The 21,970-nt window shown below is 41.0% G+C and overlaps 1 long non-coding RNA gene and 1 pseudogene across 2 annotated transcripts in view; one reads left to right on the forward strand and one right to left on the reverse strand.

Moving 5' to 3' along the window:
• Window positions 1–278: 278 nt before the first annotated feature.
• On the reverse strand, window positions 279–1,082 carry LOC101016856 (annotated as a pseudogene). Its single transcript, XR_159852.5, has one exon. The product of XR_159852.5 is annotated as a cytochrome b5 pseudogene (transcript).
• A 9,257-nt stretch (window positions 1,083–10,339) lies between these two features.
• Window positions 10,340–21,970, forward strand: part of LOC103878160 — an 87,582-nt gene continuing 75,951 nt past the window's right edge. The window contains exon 1 of the long non-coding RNA XR_002519604.2: window positions 10,340–13,481. This is a non-coding gene — a long non-coding RNA (uncharacterized LOC103878160). The remainder of the gene's footprint in view (window positions 13,482–21,970) is intronic.

Consider the following 21,970-nt stretch of genomic DNA (forward strand, 5'->3'; position numbering starts at 1 on the left):
TCTGTGGATCAACCACTCTGAGTACTCCCCTTTTGCCTGGGTGTTAATTACAATAACCTCCTCCAGCTGGTCTGTTGAGTAAGTGCTACCACTTGGTCTTTATCCCTTCAGGATCAAATTATCTCCACTGGATTCAAAGAGGCCTTCCCCTCCCCTCCCCTCCCCTCCCGTCCTCTCCTCTCCCCTCCCCTCCCTTCCTCTTCTTTCCCCTCCCTTCCTCTTCTTTCCCTTCCCTTCCCCTCTCTTCCCCTCCCTTCCCCTCCCTTCCCCTTCCCCCATTTTTTTTTTTTTTTTTTTACTTTAAAAGCCAGATATATTTTTAAAAGATCATGCTTACAATAAGTAAATTACATATTAAGGAAACATCAAAATAAAGTAGATGAATAAAAAGGCACACTCGAAAAATGTGAGCGCAGAAAGGACAGTTCTTTTTGTTTTGTTTCTAATGTCAGAAGAAAGAGAAAGAGATATATTAAAATCATTGTTTTCAAGTGAAGGTTTCCGTCAGTTGAAGTGGTTAGCATTGGCTTTTTTTCTCCTATGTCCAAAGCAGGCTTTTCCTGTGCTGGCTTCTGAGGAGGTGTTCAGTCTTCTGCCATGTATAGGTGATACATGAAGGCGACGGCCACTGCAGAGATGGCAGGGATCACCCAGTTGGTCCACCAACTGGAACTAGAATCAACAGTAGTGATAAGAGTTTCCGGAGGCTTGTTTAACTTTGATCTGTCATCTGGATGGAGCTCCCCAATGATGTATGTTTTGGACATTTCCCTGGCATCTGTAGAGTGCCCGACATCCTCAAAGTTCTCAGTAGTGTCACCTCCAGCTTATTACCTTAAGACTTCTTCCCCACCAGGATGCTCTTCCAGAAATTTGGTCAAATCGTACACCTTGTGGTGCAGGATCAGCCAGGTGCTGTTGCTATGGTTGTGCTTCTGAATCTCCTTTAGAGTGTAGTACTTCACAGCCTCTTCCAACTGCTCTGCCACCTCGGTTTGCCACGAGCCAGGCCCAGCACACACAGCCACGTCCGGTGGAGGAGAGCGCGCCACTCCGCCAGCTCCACCCAGGACATTCCCCATGCCGGACACAGCACTGGGGGCTGGGTCTTCTTCATTTTTTTTTTTTGAGACAGGGTCTTGTGCTTTCACTGAGGCTGGAGTGCAGAGGCATGATCATGGCTCACTGTAGCCTAGACCTCCTGGGTTCAGGTGATTCTCCTGCGTCAGGCCTGTGAGTAGCCGGGACCACAGGGGAGTGCCACTATGACTGACTTTTTTTTTTTTTTTTTTTTGTACTTTTTGTAGAGACAGGTTTTGGCATGTTGCCCAGGCCAGTCTGGAATTCTTGGGCTCAAGCAATCAGTCCACCTTGGCCTCCCAAAGTGCTGAGATTACAGGTGTGAACCACCTCACCCAGCCAAAGAGGCCTTTCAATGACAGAATTTCCCACTGTAATTTCTGGCCTGCAAAGGAAATCTAGTACAGGGGACTTAAAGAATGCTGGAATTCCTCTCAATGTATTCCTCAAACTCTTGGGAAGATTGTAGCCTTTGGATTTCATGAGGCAAAATTAGGTAGCAGGTGCATAGCTCGAACATATTTCATTTCAGAATTCCAATATCCCTCAGTGTTTGTCACCAAGAAGGTAACACTTATGGTAATCAGTGCCAATAGCTGGGCAGTTTATCAAAGCTTATGTATGTGTCAAGCCTGTGTGTATAAATCGGGCCTGTGTGCCCAATGCTTATGGGTCAGGCTTATGTGTCAAGCCTATGTGTATGTATTGGGTTTGTGTGCCCAAAGTTTGTATATCAGGCTTGTGTGCCAAGCCTGTGTATCAAACCTGTGTGTCCAAGGCCTATGTCTCCCTCGGCCTAGAGGATGGAGTGTAAGGTACATGGATGTACTTTGGTCAAAGAAAAGACCAAGGTGGATATCCAGGCCTGCATGAATCAGCAAGTTTGGCGTGCAGGCGCAAACCTCCACTTGTTATATAACCTGTTTGTGTAAGTTCATACTTTGCTCTGAGCCACTATTGCCTGTAAAATGTATGATTGCCCTGCTAATGCTATACAGGGGCTTGTGGGCTTGGCTTGGCTCAACATGGCAGGTGCACTTGTGCCCAGAGAAAGAGAGAGTCAGAGCTATCTGTCTTGCAGACAAACAGGAGGGAGCAAGGACACAGCTCGACTGGCTTGTGTCCAGAGACAGAAAGAGTTAAGCTGCTGACCCCGAAGGCAGGGGAGAGCCAGCTGTGCAGCTGTATGTGGGAGCCGCTAGCTTAAACAGCTGAGACAGGGAAGACAGTGTAAAGAGTTAGTGTGGGAAAGTTGTTAATGAGAGCTGCTGCTGAATAAAACCATATTCACCTGCCTAAGGCCCCCTGAGTGTTCTTTCTGCCCATCCACCCACTTCTCTCATACTTCAGCATGGGCTAGATCTAGACCCCAGGATCTGACAAAGGTGCCTGCTTCTCCTTTGCCTTTTGCCATGATTGTAAGTTTCCTGAGGTCTCCCCAGCTATGTGGAACTGTGAATCAATTAAGGCTCTTTTCTTTATAAATTACCCAGTCTCAGATATTTCTTCATAGCAGTGTGGAAACAGATGAATACATATTGTCTCTCACAATAAATGTGCTCTCGTATCATTTTTCCTCTATACATAAGTATTTCTGATTACTTTTACAATTTTTTAAATTGGTTTTGAGTAACTGGATTAAAATGTGACTTGGTGAATTTTTTTTCATATTTCTTGTGCCTGTAATTTGTTGAGCTTCTTTGGTCTGTGTTATGATTTACAACAAATTAGTAAAATATTTGGCCGTCATTTCTTTAGTTATTTTTTTCTGCCTTCCCTTCTCTCTCCTTATCTGTGAGGACTCCACTTCCATATATATATATTAGACCACTTGAAATTATCCCAGAGCTCACTGATGCTCTGTCCTTTTTTCTTATCTTTCTATGTTTCATTTTGGATAGTTTCTATTACTATTTCTTCATGTTTGTTCATCTTTTTTCATGAAATGTCTAATCTGTTAATCGTATCTAGTGTATTTTTCTTTTTTTCTTTTTCTTTTTTATTATACTTTAAGTTCTAGGGTACATGTGCACAATGTGCAGGTTTGTTACATATGTATACATGGGCCGTGTTGGTGTGCTGCACCCATTAACTCATCATTTACATTAGGTATATCTCCTAATGCTATCCCTCCCCCATGCCCCGACCCCACGACAGACCCCAGTGTGTGATGTTACTCTTCCTGTGTCCAAGTGTTCTCATTGCTCAATTCCCACCTATGAGTTAGAACATGCGGTGTTTGGTTTTTGGTCCTTGCCATGGTTTGCTGAGAATGATGGTTTCCAGCTTCATCCATGTCCCTACAAAGGACATGAACTCATCCTTTTTTACGACTGCATAGTATTCCATGGTATACATGTGCCACACTTTCTTAATCCAGTCTATCATTGATGGACATTTGGGTTGGTTCCAAGTCTTTGCTATTGTGAATAGTGCCACAATAAACATAATGTGTGCATGTGTCTTTATAGCAGCATGATTTATAATCCTTTGGGTATATACCCAGTAATGGGATGGCTCGGTCAAATGGTATTTCTAGTTCTAGATCCTTGAGGAATCGCCATACTGTCTTCCGCAATAGTTGAACTAGTTTACAGTCCCACCAACAGTGTAAAAGTGTTCATATTTCTCCACATCCTCTCCAGCACCTGTTGTTTCCTGACTTTTTAATGATCGCGATTCTAACTGGTGTGAGATGGTGTCTCATTGTGGTTTTGATTTGTATTTCTGTGATGGCCAGTGATGATGAGCATTTTTTCATGTGTCTGTTGGCTGCATAAATGTCTTCTTTTGAGAAGTGTCTGTTCATATCCTTTGCCCACTTTTTGATGGGGTTGTTTTTTTCTTGTAAATTTGTTTGAGTTCTTTGTGGGTTCTGGATATTAGCCCTTTGTCAGATGAGTAGATTGCAAACATTTTCTCCCATTCTGTAGGTTGCCTGTTCACTCTGATGGCAGTTTCTTTTGCTGTACAGAAGTTCTTTAGTTTAATTCGATCCCATTTGTCAATTTTGGCTTTGGTTGCCATTGCTTTTGGTGTTTTAGACATAAAGTCCTTGCCCATGCCTATGTCCTGAATGGTATTGCCTAGGTTTTCTTCTAGGGTTTTTATGGTTTTAGGTCTAACATTTAAGTCTCTAATCCATCTTGAATTAATTTTTGTATAAGGTGTAAGGAAAGGATCCAGTTTCAGCTTTCTGCTTATGGCTAGCTAGTTTTCCCAGCACCATTTATTAAATAGGGAATCCTTTTCCCATTTCTTGTTTTTGTCAGGTTTGTCAAAGATCAGATGGTTGTAGATGTGCAATATTATTTCCAAGGGCTCTATTCTGTTCCATTGGTCTATATCTCTGTTTTGGAAACAGTACCATGCTGTTTTGGTTACCATAGCCTTGCAGTATAGTTTGAAGTCAGGTAGCATGATGCCTCCAGCTTTGTTCTTTTGGCTTAGGACTGTCTTGGCAATGCGGGCTCTTTTTTGGTTCCATGTGAACTTTAAAGTAGTTTTTTCCAATTCTGTGAAGAAAGTCATTGGTAGCTTAATGGGTATGGCATTGAATCTATAAATTACCTTGGGCAGTGTGGTCATTTTCACGATATTGATTCTTCCTATCCATGAGCATGGAATGTTCTTCCATTTGTTTGTGTCTTCTTTTATTTCATTGAGCAGTAGTTTGTAGTTCTCCTTGAAGAGGTCCATCACATCCCTTGTAAGTTGGATTCCTAGGTATTTTATTCTCTTTGAAGCAATTGTGAATGGGAATTCACTCATGATTTGGCTCTCTGTTTGTCTGTTATTAGTGTATAAGAATGCTAGTGACTTTTGCACATTGATTTTGTATCCTGAGACTTTGTTGAAGTTGCTTATCAGCTTAAGGAGATTTTGGGCTGAGACGATGGGGTTTTCTAAATATACAATCATGTCATCTGCAAACAGGGACAATTTGACTTCCTCTTTTCCTAATTGAATACCCTTTATGTCTTTCTCATGCCTCATTGCCCTGGCCAGAACTTCCAACAATATGTTGAATAGGAGTGGTGAGAGAGGGCATCCCTGTCTTATGCCAGTTTTCAAGGGGAATGCTTCCAGTTTTTGCCCATTCAGTATGATATTGGCTGTGGGTTTGTAATAAATACCTCTTATTATTTTGAGATATGTTCCATCAATACCGAATTTATTGAGAGTTTTTAGCATGAAGGGCTGTTGAATTTTGTCAAAGGCCTTTTCTGCATCTATTGAGATAATGATGTGGTTTTTGTCTTTGGTTCTGTTTATATGCTAGATTACATTTACTGATTTGAGTGTATGTTGAACCAGCCTTGCATCCCAGGGATGAAGCCCACTTGATCATGGTGGATAAGCTTTTTGATGTACTGCTGGATTCAGTTTGCCAGTATTTTATTGAGGATTTTTGCATCAATGTTCATCAGGGATATTGGCCTGAAATTGTGCTTTTTTCTTGTATCTCTGCCAGGCTTTGATACCAGGATGATGTTGGCCTCGTAAAATGAGTTAGGGAGGATTCCCTCTTTTTCTATTGATTGGAATAGTTTCAGAAGGAATGGTACCAGCTCCTCCTTGTACCTCTGGTAGAATTCAGCTGTGAATCCATCTGGTCCTGGACTTTTTTTGGTTGATAGGCTATTAATTATTGCCTCAATTTCAGAGCCTGAAATTGGTCTATTCAGGGATTCAACTTCTTCCTGGTTTAGTCTTGGGAGGGTGTATGTGTCCAGGAATTTATCCATTTCTTCTAGGTTTCCTAGTTTATTTGCATAGAGGTGTTTCTAGTATTCTCTGATGGTAGTTTCTATTTCTGTGGGGTCGGTGGTGATATCCCCTTTATCATTTTTTATTGCATCTATTTGATTCTTCTCTCTTTTCTTCTTTATTAGTCTTGCTAGCAGTCTATCAATTTTGTTGATCTTTTCAAAAAACCAGCTCCTGGATTCATTGATTTTTTGAAGGGTTTTTTGTGTCTCTATCTCCTTCAGTTCTACTCTGATCTTAGTTATTTCTTGCCTTCTGCTAGCTTTTGAATGTGTTTGCTCTTGCTTCTCTAGTTCTTTTAATTGTGATGTTAAGGTGTCAATTTTAGATCTTTCCTGCTTTCTCTTGTGTGCATTTAGTGCTATAAATTTCCCTTTACACACTGCTTTAAATGTGTCCCAGTGATTCTGGTATATTGCATCTTTGTTCTCATTGGTTTCAAAGAATATCTTTATTTCTGCCTTCATTTCGTTATGTACCCAGTAGTCACTCAGGAGCAGGTTGTTCAGTTTCCATGTAGTTGAGTAGTTTTGATTGAGTTTCTTAATCCTGAGTTCTAGTTTGATTGCACTGTGGTCTGAGAGACAGTTTGTTATAATTTCTGTTCTTTTACATTTGCTGAGGAGTACTTAACTTCCAACTGTGTGGTCAATTTTGGAATAAGTGTGATGTGGTGCTGAGAAGAATGCATATTCTGTTGATTTGAGGTGGAGAGTTCTGTAGATGTCTATTAGTTCATCTTGGTGCAGAGTTGAGTTCAATTCCTGGATATCCTTGTTAACTTTCTGTCTTGTTGATCTGTCTAATATTGACCGTGGGGTGTTAAAGTCTCCCATCATTATTGTATGAGAGTCTAAGTCTCTTTGTATGTCTCTAAGGACTTGCTTCATGAATCTGGGTGCTCCTGTATTGGGTGCATATATATTTAGGATAGTTAGCTCTTCTTGTTGAATTGATCCCTTTACCATTACGTAATGGCCTTCTTTGTCTCTTTTGATCTTTGTTAGTTTAAATTCTGTTTTATCAGAAACTAGGATTGCAACCCCTGCCTTTTTTTGTTTTCCATTTCTTCCTCCATCCCTGTATTTTGAGCCTATGTGTGTCTCTGCACGTGAGATGGGTCTCCTGGATACAGCAAACTGATGGGTCTTGACTCTTTATCCAATTTTGTGGTGTTTAATTGGAGCATTTAGCCTATTTACATTTAAGGTTAATATTGTTATGTGTGAACTTGATCCTGTCATTATGATGTTAGCTGGTTATTTTGCTCGTTAGTTGATGCAGTTTCTTCCCAGCATCGATGGTCTTTACATTTTGGCATGTTTTTGCAGTGGCTGGTACTGGTTGTTCCTTTCCATGTTTAGTGCTTCCTTCAGGAGCTCTTGTAGGGCAGGCCTGGTGGTGACAAAATCTCTAAGCATTTGCTTGTCTGTAAAGGATTTTATTTCTCCTTCACTTATGAAACTTAGTTTGGCTGGATATGAAATTCTGGGTTGAAATTTCTTTAAGAATGTTGAATATTGGCCCCCACTCTCTTCTGGCTTGTAGAGTTTCTGCCAAGAGATCCGCTGTTAGTCTGATGGGCTTCCCTTTGTGGGTTACCTGACCTTTCTCTCTGGCTGTCCTTAACATTTTTTCCTTCATTTCAACTTTGGTGAATCTGACAATTATGTGTCTTGGAGTTGCTCTTCTCAGGGAGTATCTTTGTGGCATTCTCTGTATTTCCTGAATTTGAATGTTGGCCTACCTTGCTAGGTTGGGGTAGCTCTCCTGGATAATATCCTGCAGAGTGGTTTCCAACTTGGTTCCATTCTCCCCATCACTTTCAGGTACACCAGTCAGATATAGATTTGGTCTTTTCACATAGTCCCATATTTCTTGAAGGCTTTGTTCATTTCTTTTTACTCTTTTTTCTCTAAACTTGTCTTCTCACTTCATTTCATTCATTTGATCTTCAATCACTGATACCTTTTCTTCCAGTTGATCGAATTGGTTACTGAAGCTTGTGCATTTGTCATGTAGTTCTCGTGTCATGGTTTTCATCTCTATCAGTTTGTTTATGGACTTCTCTGCATTGGTTATTCTAGTTAGCCATTCGTCAAATCTTTTTTCAAGGTTTTTAGTTTCTTTGCACTGGGTTCATAATTCCTCCATTAGCTCAGAGAAGTTTGATTGTCTGAAGTCTTCTTCTCTTTTTTTTTTTTTTTTTTTGAGATGGAGTCTGGCTCTGTCGCCCAGGCTGGAGTGCAGTGGCCGGATCTCAGCTCACTGCAAGCTCCTCCTCCCGGGTTTACGCCATTCTCCTGCCTCAGCCTCCCGAGTAGCTGGGACTACAGGCGCCTGCCACGTCGCCCGGCTATTTTTTGTATTTTTTTTTAGTAGAGACGGGGTTTCACTGTGTTAGCCAGGATGGTCTCGATCTCCTGACCTCGTGATCTGCCCATCTCGGCCTCCCAAAGTGCTGGGATTACAGGCTTGAGCCACCGCGCCCGGCCTGAAGTCTTCTTCTCTAAACTCATCAAAGTCATTCTCCGTCCAGCTTTGTTCCGTTGCTGGTGAGGAGCTGCATTCCTTTGGAGGGGGAGAGGAGCTCTGATTTTTAGAATTTCCACCTTTTCTGTACTGCTTTTTCCCCATCTTTGTGGTTTTATCTACCTTTGGTCTTTGATGATGGTGATGTACAGATGGGGTTTTGGTGTGGATGTCCTTTCTGTTTGTTATTTTTCCTTCTAACAGTCAGGACCCTCAGCTGCAGGTCTGTTGGAGTTTGCTCGAGGTCCACTCCAGACCCTGTTTGCCTGGGTATTGGCAGCGGAGGCTGAAGAAGAGTGAATATTGCAGAACAGCAAATGTTGATGTCTGATCATTCCTCTGGAAGCTTTGTCACAGAGGTGTACCCAGCCGTGTGAGGTGTGAGGTGTCAATCTGCCCCTAGTGGGGGATATCTCCCAGTTAGGCTACTCAGGGGTCAGGGATCCACTTGAGCAGACAATCTGTCCGTTCTCAGATCTCAAACTCCATACTGAGAAAACCACTACTCTCTGCAAAGTTGTCAGACAGGGACATTTACATCTGCAGAGGTTTTTGCTGCCTTTTGTTTGGCTATGCTCTGCCCCCAGAGGTGGAGTCTACAGAGGCAGGCCTGCCTCCTTTAGCTTCGGTGGGCTCCACCCAGTTCGAGCTTCCTGGCAGCTTTGTTTACCTACTTAAGCCTCAGCAATGGTGGGCACCCCTCCCCCAGCCTCGCTGCTGCCTTGCAGTTAGATCTCAGACTGCTGTGCTAGCAATAAGGGAGGCTCCGTGGGCATGGTACTCTCCAAGCCAGGCGTGGGATATAATCTCCTGGTGTGCTGTTTACTAAAACCCTTGGTAAAGCGCAGTATTAGGGTGGGAGTGACCCTATTTTCCAGGTGTTGTGTGTCAGGGTTTCCCTTGGCTAGGAATGGGAATTCCCTTCCCCCTTGCACTTCCTGACTGAGGTGATGCCTCGCCCTGCTTTGGCTCTTGCTTGTTGGGCTGCACCCACTGTCCTGCCCTCACTGTTGGACATGTCGCAGTGAGATGAACACGGTACCTCAGTTGGAAATGCAGAAATTACCCATCTTCTGTGTCATTCACACAGGGAGCTGGAGGCTGGAGCTATTCCTATTTGGCCAACTTGGTGCGGATCCTCTAGTGTATTTTTTGTTTTTGGATGTTGTAGTTCTCACTTCCAAAAGTTCAATTTAGGTCTTTTTTTTTTTTGTACTTTCCATACCTTTACTTATCTTTTAGAACATACAACCTATGGTCATAACTGAGTAATGTCGTTATCTGCTCACTCCAACATCTATGCCAGTCTGAGTAGGTTTCAAGTGATGGATTATCCCCTCATTGTGGACTGTATTTTCTTGCCTCTGCACATGACTGTTAATTTTTTTATTGGATAGTAGACTTTCTGAATTTTACCTTATTGGGTGCTGAATATTTTTGTACTTCTGTAAACATTCTTGCACTTCATGCTTTTGTGCAGTCTACCTAAAAAATGTGATCTTTTGGGGTCTTGATTTTAAGATATTTTTAGGTGAGGCCAGAGCAGTGCTCAATCTGGAGATAATTATTCCAATTCCAGAGCCAAAATCATCTGGCATGCTACATAATCCCCCATGAATTGTTAGATTTTCAGTCAAGCTGGTGAGGACAGGCACAGTTTCTGCCTGTGTTAGGGGCTGCTCTTGCATTACCATAAAGAAATATCTGAGAGTGGATCACTTATAAAGAAAAGTGGTTTAGGCTGGGTCCATTGGCTCAGCCTAATCCCAGCACTTTGGGAGGGCGACGTGGGTGAATTGTTTGAGTGCAGGAGTTCAGAACTAGCCTGGTGAAATCCTGTATCTACAAAAAATACAAAAGAAATTAGCCAAGCATGATGGCATGCACCTGTAGTCCCAGCTACTCAGGAGGCTGAGATGGGAGAATCACCTGAGCCTGGGAAGTTGAGGCTGCAATGAGCCATGATCACACCACTGCACTCCAGCCTGAGTGACAGGAGTGAGACCCTGTCTGAAAAGAAAGGAAAAAAAAGAGGTTTAACTAGCTCATGCAGGATTTATAGAAGCATAGTGTTGGCATTTTCTTGGCTTCTGGTAAAGCCTCAGGGAGCTTTCAATTATGGTGAAAGACAAAGGGAGAAGCTGATGTCTCACGTGGCCAGAGCAGAAGCAAGAGAGAGAGTGGGGGACCGAGGACTGCCACAAACTCTTACAAAACCAGATCTCACAAGAACTCACTCATCACCAAGGGAATGGGATAAGCCATTCATGAGGGATACACCTCCATGACCCAAATACCTCCCACCAGGCCCCATCTCCAACACTAGAGACTACATTTCAACATGAGATTTGGAAGGGACACATATTCAAACCATATCACTGCCCTTTTGTGAATGGTAAGCACTGTCACAGCTAAACCTTTTCTCTAGCCATGAGTATTTTTCTCACATGAATGCATTGAATAATATTCAGCTAAATACTCAAGAGCACCTTTTGCAGATCTCCAAAGTTCTCTTTTTTCTGCAGTTCTCTCTCTTCTATGTCTCCGTCCTGTGAACTCTACCTTCTTAGCTTCCTTGACCTCCCCATACTCTCAGTATTGTCTCAACTCAGGTAGTTCACTGCCCTCCACTGCCCTCACTGATTCCCCTTCCCTGTGCAGCAGTCTAGAGATTCTTTGAAGACTGCAAAGTAGGGCAATCATAAGTCTTACATCATTTGTTTCCCATCTCACAGGGATCCCGGTCCTTCATTCTCTGATGTCCAATGTCTTTCATATAATTGTTTCCCATATGTTATCTACTTTTTTGTTATATAGATGGAAGGGAAAACCCAGTTCCTCTTTTCCACCTTTGTTGGAAGCAGAAATTTCCTTTACGGTTAGATACCTTCCTCTACAATATACCTAGAAAGCTCTGACATCTCCATTCTATTCAACATAGGTCACCTTTGCATTTAGGTTTTAGTCAACCAGTGGAGCAGATTTTTAGAACCACTCCCAGTTGTCTAAGCTAATGCATCAAACCCAGAATCTTTTGTTAGTGCTCTTATGCTAAAAATGCATTAATGCTAGCACTCACCTGGTAAAAATATGACATTTCTTTCACTCTGATCTAACATGTTTAAGATCCACTCCCTTTTATATTCCCTAGATTTCTATGGACACAAATAGAGAAATCTGGAAATTCTTTCCATGCATATAATACTGCCTCCCAGGTCACACATACAATCAAGCCTGGGGAGCTGAGAGAACTTAAAAATAATTATAGATCTAGAAGCAACAAGAGCTGCTGGAGGTGGGTCTTGATGAGGATCAGCATTCCCCTCCAAGGTAACTTCTTTGGGAAGTTCATTAAAGCCTCTTCAAAATAAACATTTCTCATTGTAAGTCAGTTACCCACAGGATATAACTTTAGTTCTTTTTGTTTTGTTTTGTTTTTCTTTTAAGAAATGTTTACTCAGCTACATGAGATAATTTTGGGGGGCCTTCAAAAAATTTCTTGCTCTTTATTCAAGCTTGAATTGAGAATTTAAAGTCTTGAGCATATAATTTACTTTCTCCAAGTTCTCTGATTCAGAATTGGTTAGTAAACCATATACTCCTTATATTTATATTATCTTCATTTCCATTAAGATTAGCTCTATAGGCAGATGCCAAGATGAGAACAACATTTATTTTACTCACAGTTGTAGGTGTTGTGCTTGTTCATACAACTCCTAAATATGGCATTATTCAGTTTGCCCACTGTATGCTAAGTAGATAGGGTTTGTAGCAAAGTTATTTAGGTATCTTCCTGTGGATTGTTACTACCATGTTTCAACAGTAAAGCCATTCAATAGGGTCTTGCTCTGTTGCCCATGCTGGAGTGTCATGGTGTGATCATAACTCACTGCAAACCGTACCCAACCATAAGAGATAGTTAAGAAAAGTAGCGTATAGCTATGGAATATTATTACATACCTTTACAAAAAATAATAAAATATTTATGAAACATTGAGAAGTTAAAAAAAAAAAAAAAAAAAAAAGCAGCGTGAAACAAGAAAAAGTCATTTATAAAACCAAATTTTCCAGTGGCTACTTCAGCATTTTAGAACAATGACAGAAGAGCAAAATTCTTCTTGGGGAAGAACTGCTGTTTTGTTTAGGGAAGCTTGATGAAGGAAGTCCTTTTGCTCTAGGAGGCAGGGCCACAGGCCAGTCTAGATAGGGAGAGTTTCAAAAAATCAGGAGCCAAATTGTTCAGCATGACAGAATAACAAGAGTTTTTAGTTTTTACATTGATGGCCTAAAAGATAGAATGCTGGAGCACGCGATTAGGAAAGAGAGCCAACAAAAAGGTCAACAAAATTGTAGTAGGCCAGGGACCAGGAAAAGGTTGTTTCTGTAATGACAATACACATCTCCTAATTGCATGAGAATACCTGCTCTGGATTGTTAACTTTATATTCTACCTATTAGATGATGTTTTTAATTAGAAGAAAAGAGCATGATAGATATTCCTAGTCCGGTAATTCTTGGATAAAAAATAATTATTATCTTTCCTATCAGTTGCTGAACTGAGGCCCAATTGGTTAACTAGTTGGTTGGATTTATACACTGGGTCAGTGCAGGTTAGCAAATTTGTGCAATATTGGCACCTACTATTTGTTTTTAAGTTGTTTTTCTGTTTTCTTTTGGCAATAATCTGCTATTGCTAAATCTTTATAAAGTGCTTTTAAAAAAACACGTCCAGCAGCAATGTGTTTTGATGTTTGAGGAAATACAGGAATGGGAGCTAGATGGTAAAAGGAAATGATAGCAGGTGCAGAGGAGGAGTCAGATTGAGTTGAGGTCAGCTAGAACACACAGTTTAATAGAACTTTCTGCAACAATGAGGCGTTCTAGATCTGCACTACCTAATACAATAGCCACTAGCCATATGTGCCTACTGAATATTTAAAATGTGGCTAGTGTGACTGGGAGCCGAAGTTTCCATTTTATTTAGACTTAACTAGCTCAAATTTAAATAGCCACATGTAACTTATGGCTTTGTATTGGAAGGCATAGAACATCTATAGAAAATCAAAAGCAGTGGGTAAAAAATGAGGAATCAGAAGAAGGTAAGCATGTTCTCTTCCATTCAGAAAACTCAAAGCTAATAGAAAGGGCACTGGGCTTCTGGAAATCACATAAAATAGAAGCTTAAGATATTTTCTTCAATTACTTAAGAAAAGGTGACTCTAAAATGTTGAAAGACAAGTAATATATATTGTATGAACCTTTATTTTTTATTTATTTATTTATTTTTAGATAGGGTCTCGCTCTGTTGCCCAGTGTGGTGGCACAATCATAGCCCAGCCACGGACAAAACCTCTCAGACATTGGCCAAATAAAGCCAAATCCTTCCTTAACCCGCTGTCTGAGAGCACAGTTCTTGAGATATGAGTCTGCCGGTGCTCCCAGCCAAATAAAGTTTTCAGAGAGCTCAGTTCTTGAGACGTGAGTCTGCCGAAGCTCCCAGCGGTTTGGATGCGAATCTGCCGAAGCTCCTAGCCGAGTAAAGCCAATTCCTTCCTTAACCCGGTGTCTGAGAGGTTTTCTTTGGAGATAGGGTCTTGCTGTGTTGCCTAGGCTGGTCTCAAACTCCTGATCTTAAGCCATCCTCCCACCTTGGTCACTCAGAGTGCTAGGATTACAGATATGCGTCACCACACCCGTCCTGAACTCAAAGTTTTAAGGCACATCTCTGTTCTTACAGAAAAGACTGAAAGACTATATATCAAAATGTTAACTTCAGGTGGTATGATTGGGAATAATTTCTGTTTCTTTATACTTGCTACATTTCTCAAATTTTCTCCCAGAGCATGTCCAAGTGTTTATATTTGTATTTGCTTAAAATCTTGTTATTTGTCTAGATATTTTGAGTGTAATGACCTCCTTACCCCTGCCCTACCAATTTCCCCCATTTCCTTCCTCATTCAATTGATCACTGTGACTGCACTTCATAGCTTCTGGGAAGGTATAAGGTTGGTAAGAAAGCAGAAGTTATCTGCAAGGTTTCCGGTCTTTTATTTGTGAGTATAAATGTTTTCAAACTTTTTAAAAGAAATTGGGAGTTTGGAAGAAACAGAAGGGGGTCAGTGAAACTCCCTCTGGAGAACAAAATGGTTCCCAAGGGGCTGAGAGACAAGCTTGAGTGTTTCAGAGTAGAGGGGACCTGAGATTGACTTTCTGGTGGTGGTGGGTCTTGCATGACCTCGCAGGGAAATGGCAGCATGCTACAGCTGGAAAGTAGAATTGACAGGTGCTGGGTGCCTCTGCCTTATGAGAATGTCTCATGTGTCACGTGTGGTGTAGAAGCCACAGAAACCTGCCAACCCTGAAAGCGTCAGACAGCAGAAAATAACATTTCAGTGATAACTTTTGTGGACCCAAGGGTTCAAGCCCCAACACTTTGTGTAAGTTCCTTGAACTTTGACACAACCTTCGGTTGGGTGTGGAGGGCACAAGAAGGAATGAAATGGAATTCTACACCATCTGAACAGGAAAAATTTAAACACTTAAATTAACTTGCATTTTCTAAAAAGATGTGGAGAAATTGGAACCCTTATGTATTGCTAATAGGAATTAAAAATGGTGCACCTGTTGTGGTAAACAGTTTGGCAGTTCCTCAAAAAGTTAAAGTTAGACACAGAACAAACATATAATTCGGCAATTCCACTTCTAGGTATATACTCAAAAGGATTGAAAGAGGAACTCTAACAGATACTTGGACACCAATGTTCATAGCAACATTTTTCATAACAGCCAAAAAATGGAAACAACTCAAATTTCCATCAACAGATAGTAGATTAAAATCTGATGTATATGTACCATGGAATATTATTCAACCTTAAAAAGAATGATATTCTAATAAATGCAACAACATGGATGGACCTTCAAAACATGCTGAGTGAAATAAGCCAGAAACAAAAAGACAAATACTGTATGATTCCACTTATATGAGGTAGCTGGAATAGGCAACTTCATAGAGACAGAACCTAGAGTAGAGGTTACCAGGGGCTGGAGGCAGTGGGAACAGGGACTTATTGTTTAATGGGTAGCATTTCTTTTTGGGATGATGGAAAGTTCTGGAAATGGATAGCAGTGGTGGTTTCACAACATGGTGAATGTTCTTAATGCCATAGAATTATACACTTAAAGATGGTTAAAATGTTAAATTTTTTGTGATACGCATTTTACCACAATTTAAAAATCTTAAATGTTAGCTTTTTCCCCCCTGTTCTGAAGTTTGTTAAAGAGATTCAGAACAGCCTTTAGTCTAGAGCAAGCTTGTCCAACCCATGGCCCGTGGACCACAGGTGTCCCAGGATGGCTTTGTATGTAGCCCAACATAAGTTTGTAACTTTTTTTGGGTCATTTTTTAAAAAATAGCTCATCAGCTATCATTAGTGTTAGTGTATTTTATGTGTGGCTCAAGACAATTCTTCTTCCAGTGTGACCCAGGGAAGCCAAAAGATTGGACACCCCTGGTCTAGAGTGAACATAGCCTCAGTACTAAGACAATACCCCTTTAGTTTTCTACCCGATGCCCCATGTGCATGTGTAGAGTCCTTTCCACTCTAGCTAGTGAGAACACCAATTATTCCCAACCTAGCTGAGCTTCGAGAGTTTTCTGCCTATGTCTTCCTGGTGACTATGTCTCTGGCCTCAGGTAACTTCCTATACAAATGTAGATATACTCATCTAAAGACTTGAGAGTACCCCTCTGTAGGTCTCTGTGCAGCACCTCCCTCTCTGATCTTCTGCCCTTGTCCACTAAACCCCAGCCTCTGACCCCTCAACTCCAGACTGCTGCCTCTCTGGGCTGTAACCTGGTAACTGTCTCCAGGTAATGAGTTGTTCCTGTGATGCACACAGCTCACTTTGTTTATTTTCCTTCTCCTAAGGTCACAGTCCTGTGCTCCCTCTTACATAATGACTTCAGGTGGCCCTTAGACCGATTTCTGCAGCTCTTTCTGTCTTTGGCTCTATTATGTACTTTCCCCAGGAAAGTCCTGCCACCTCAGACTCCCTGAACCTTGATCTCTATCTCTTAAAGTCTAGGAACCCACTGTGCTCTGCTTGGGCCTTCCCTGTCTCAGTTGTGGTCCAAAACTCATCTCTATGCAGAAAGCAAGACAATTGTTGGAGCAGTTAATGTATGAAAAAATCACTTTATATTTTATCCAGTTTACTTGTTTATGATAGCAGGGAGAGTCTGATTCTAATTATGCTGTCTGGATGTGGAAGTGTGAATTACTTTATTTTTCACTTTTAGAATTTCTGTTGTGTTCTTTCTTAAACGTGCCTGATCCTTTTCATTATGTCTATTATGCTTTCTCCTGCTTTCTTCTCTTTGAATATTGTAGACATCCTTAAACCATTTTCATATTTTTCTATTCTCTGTATTTCTTTAGATGTGGTTTCTCTAATTCATGGCATCCCAGATACCTCTTTTCCCTAGTTCTTTGTCTCCTCTTGAGGATTGTACATTTTTTTCTAGGAACTCGTCTTCAGTGGGAGTTTTTCCACAGGCATCAAGTGCACTGGTTTGTGGCGGTTTCCTGTTGCAAGGGGCACATTTGATTCTACCACGGGCACAGTAGTTTCAATTTATATAAGAATTTCTCAGTGGGGGTTTTCCACATAGACAGGATAATGTAAATTCATACAATAGCATCAGCAAGGTTCAGAGATGTGCTTCCTATGTCTTTTTTTCTCCCACAGCACAGAGTGGTTGACTTGCTTCTTTGCTGCTTCATTGGCTTAGTGGTAAGGGTGTTCTAATTTTCATTTTATGGACTGGCTGTCAGATTTAAGCCCATTTCTAGGTGCCAGTGTTGCATGGGACTTTAGACTCAAATCCAGAACCCTGGTATGTGCTAAAATCATGGGCTCCCCCTAGGGATTTACCTGGTTTAGCTCTTACTCACTACATTGATTTTGAATATTCTATTTATTTCCTCGCCCTGAGGATCTCTCTCTGTCTCTCTCTCTCTGTCTGTCTGTGTGTGTGTGTGTGTGTGTGTGTGTGTGTGTGTGTGTGTTTGAGATAGGGTCTCACCCTGTCTCTCAGGCTAGATGGAGTGCAGTGACCTGATCTCAGCTCACTGCAGCTTTAACCTCTCAGGCTCAAACAATCCTCCTACCTCAGCCTCCCAAGTAGCTGAGACTATAGGCATGTGCCACCATGCCCTGCTAATTTTTTGTATTTTTTGTAAAGTTGGGGTTTCACCATGTTGCTCAGGTTGGTCTCGAACTCTGCCCCCCTCAGCCTCCCAAAGTGCTGGGATTACAGGCGTGAGCCACCATACCTGGCCCAGGATTTCTCTTTCTTAATTTCAATCTCAGTTATGTATTTTTAAATTAAGTTTTAAATTTATAATTGACACATAATTTTACATATTTCAGTGATACATTTAAAATTTAATTTGGTTCATTGTATCCATTTTTCTAATTCTTTTGTGTGGTAGGAGATGGCTTCAAAAGTCAGCCTTGTCATGATGTTGCCTTGATGTGTACGTATCTGTAGTGCTAAGTACAGCAAACTACCTCTCAAGTCATACATTTTCATGAACCGTAGAGTCTTCAACTTCTTTTTTTATTGTTAATGGTTACATTCTTTTCTCTTTTTTACAAATAATTTTAACTTTTATTTTAGATTCAAGGGATGTGCAGTTTTGTTGCATGGGTATATTATGGAATGCTTAGATTTGAACGATCCCATCACCCAGATAGTGAGCATAATACTCAACGGTTAGTTTTTCAACCTTTGCCTCCTTCCGCCTTCTATGAGTCCCGAGTGTCTATGTCCATGAGTACTCAATGTTTAGCTCCCACTTATATATGAGAACATGCAGTATTTGCTTTTCTGTTCTTGCATTAATTTGCTTAGTATAATGGCTTCCAGTTGCATCTGTGTTGTTGCAAAGAAAATGATTTCATTTTTTTTAACGACTGTGTAGTATTCCATGGTGTATATGTACTGCATTTCCTTTATCCAATCCACCATTAATGGACACTTAGGTTGATTCCATGTCTTTGCTATTGTGAATAGCATGGTGATAAATATACAAGTTCACATGTCTTTTGGTAAAATGATTTCTTTTCTTTTGGATATATATATATCTCTCTCTAAGGAATGGGGTTGCTGGGTTGGATTATGTATTTTCTTTTGGATATATACCTAGTAATGGGATTGCTGGGTCAGATGGTAGTTCTAAATTTTTTGAGAACTCTTCAAACTGCTTTCCACAGTGGGTAAAATTACATTCCCACCAACAGTGTATAAGATTTCCCTTTTCTCCACAGCCATGCCAGCATCTGTTGTTTTTCTGACTTTTTCATAATAGCCATTCTGACAGGTATGGGATGGTATCTCATTGTGGTTTTGATTTTCATTTCTCTGTTGATTAGTGAGGTTGAGCATTGTTTCATACGTTTCTTGGCCACTTATATGTCTTTTTATTTTTGAGATGGAGTCTCGCTCTGTCGCCCAGGCTGGAGTGCAGTAGCACGATCTCGGCTCACTGCAAGCTCTGCCTCCTGGGTCACACCATTCTCCTGCCTCAGCCTCCCGAGTAGCTGGGACTACAGGCGCCCGCCACCACGCCCGGCTAATTTTTTGTATTTTTAGTAGAGACAGGGTTTCACCGTGTTAACCAGGGATGGTCTCAATCTCCTGACCTCATGATCCACCTGCCTTGGCCTCCCAAAGTGCTGAGATTACAGGCATGAGTCACCGCACCCGGCCTTGTATGGCTTCTTTTGAGAAGTATCTGTTCTTGCCCTTTGCCCACTTTTTAATGGGGTTGTTTTATGCTTGTTTAACTGTGTAAGTTCCTTATAGATTCTGGATATTAGAACTTTGTTGGATGCATAGTTTGTAAGTACTTTCTCCCATTAGTCTTTAACTTTCCATGAATATAGTATTTATTTTATGCTTTGTTTCCCAAATAAATTTTAAGTGCTAGTATAGGAATTTATTACCTCCTTATTTGATTGTAAAGTACTGGCATGGAGCATGCTATTTTAATTTGTGTGCTCCAGGGCTCCTAATGGAACCCCAGCCTAATACAGTGATGAATAAATATCTGTTGAAAAGAACATCAGAAGCTTTCTAAAATTTTATTAAGAAATGATATTGATTAAGTTTAATTTCTTTTTCTTTTCCTTTTTCTTTCTTTCTTTTTTTTGAGATGGAGTGCCCAGGCTGGAGTGCAATGATGCAACCTCCGCCACCCAGGTTCAAGCAATTCTCCTGCCTCAGCCTCCTGAGTAGCTGGGATTACAGGCATGTGCCACCACTCCCAGCTAATTTTGTATTTTTAGTAGAGACAGGGTTTCTTCATGTTGGTCAGGCTGATCTCGAACTCCCGACCTCAGGTGATCCGCCCACCTTGGCCTACCAAAGTGCTGGGATTACAGGCATGAGCCACTGCACCTGGCCAGTTTAATTTCTTTAAAATGAAACTTAAGACAAAATTTTACCTTTTTGCCTCCACATAATTGTTATATATTCAAGTGTGTAAATGATCTCTCAACTAGCAGCTATTTTTTATTTTCTCTAAATCCGATTAGAAATATAGCATTAGAAAAACTCAGTAAGAAGTTATACCTTCTCGAAGAAGCAGTGCTTTCATTAGCTAGTGTGGAAAATGATAAAATAGTTCCAATCCTTTTCCATTTTATTTGTTATAATTAATTCAGATATACAAAGATGTGTAGAGACTGATACAATAAACATCTAACAACCAGCGAAATAAACAAAACCTTATAAATGGGAGTAGGAATGGAGAAGAAATGAATGGTGGCACTCTCATGTGGCTGTCATGGGACCACCCAGGGACAGTATCAGAATCTGGAGCCACAGCAGAGTGGGATGCAGGGGCAGAAAGACCCTTCTGTGAGAAGGAAGTGGGGGCTGGTGAGTGTCCTAAAACCGCCTCCTGCTTGCTTATGGCTCCAGAAGGAGTGGGTGTCTCCCAGAGGGTTCGTGTATGTGGGACTGAAAGAGTCTCTGGTTGGCCTCATAGCTGGAAACTTCAGGAGTAGTTGGAAGCACTTCATAACTCCTTGCTTTAAGAAAATCCCTAGATATCCCTAGCTGGAAATTTATGCAATTGGATTGTCCCAGATTTCCCTGAAGAAGACGGGACTTCTTGGGGTCTTCTGCAAAGGAATAAATCATTTGGAAACCATGGCACTCTGGATATTGTTTTTGAGAATTTTTGTAAAAGTCGGGGGGACAAAAATGTGGGTATAGGAGAGCATGACATTAACTTAGGGAACACAGCAGGGAAACAGCTGATCCAGGTGCCTGATTCCTCTATTGGGCTGTTAGGAGAGCCTCTTTCCAAAAGGATCCAGGATCACTGGAGGGGCAAGTAGTAAGGGGTGAGGGCAGGTTGGGAGTGAGATGGCCTTCGCACTGAACAGGGCAACCTTGATGGGCCTTGTTGGCTAATTGAGGACAAAGAGCAACTTTCTATCCATAGGCAACTCCTCTTTCAGAGAGGGAGCCCAGAAGAGTACCTTAAAGGAAAAAAACTCAAATTATATATCGGAAAAAAACTGAAATAACCCAAATATCTATTTCCATGAAATTTTAAAATCTAGATTAAAGTTTACTAAGAAAAAGAAAAAGGAAGACCAGCAATGATAATTGTGATTCTCAAGAGGCAGAAAAAAACACCTTTGAAGTTGAGTGTTTATCCATTTGGCTCTTGAAAACGCAAAGATTAACTATGTTAAATGACATGTTAAATGTAAGGGAAAGGTGGGATCCACTCTTGGAAGAGCTTTTAACAAGCTTGCTTCAGTTATCTTCACAGCAGGTTCTTCTGCAAGGATTGCTCAGAGAATCGATTCATTTCACTACCAGGGACTATGAAGGAAAGGTCAGCAATTCATCTCCAGCTCTTGCTTAAAGTATAATCATGTTAGGAGACAGCTTTAAGATTCTCTACTTTAACCCCTTAAATTCTCAAAGAGGGAATTAAGGTCCTGAGTGGTAAATGACCCACCCAGGATCCTATCTGCCAATGACAGCTGGGGCTGGAATCTGATTTTCTGACCCTCAACCCAATGTCTTTTCTAAGTACAACTCAAAATTTCTTGTGGTTTGGAGAATATGCTAAACATTGGTCTATCTGTGAAATATGGATTAAGATAATATTGACCTCAGGTTAGGAAATCACTTGTCTAGATGTAACAAAACCTTCTCCAGGGGCAGGAAAAGATGTGCAGCAGCCCACATTTGTTTATTGCCTGTGATGGGAAGGGAAGATAGTCAATGTTTCTACATAGAGTCATATGTTTAGGCCTCTGCTATTCATCCTACAAAGACATACAATTTGTGATTAGTTTTGAGTATGCCTGGTTAGATTATTAGGACCACAGGTAATTCTAGTCCTCTTCTGTTTTCTGTAGTGGCAGAGAAGGAAGAGAGCAAAAAAAAAAAAAAAAAAAAAAAAAAAAAAAGACTCAGTTTTTATTTCCCTTTCCCATTCCTGTGGTTCTGTCATTTTATGTAAGTCAGAATCCTTTTGATGGGAACAGAGTGAAA

This window comes from Papio anubis, chromosome 1, assembly GCF_008728515.1.
Source record: "Papio anubis isolate 15944 chromosome 1, Panubis1.0, whole genome shotgun sequence".
NCBI lineage: Eukaryota > Metazoa > Chordata > Mammalia > Primates > Cercopithecidae > Papio > Papio anubis.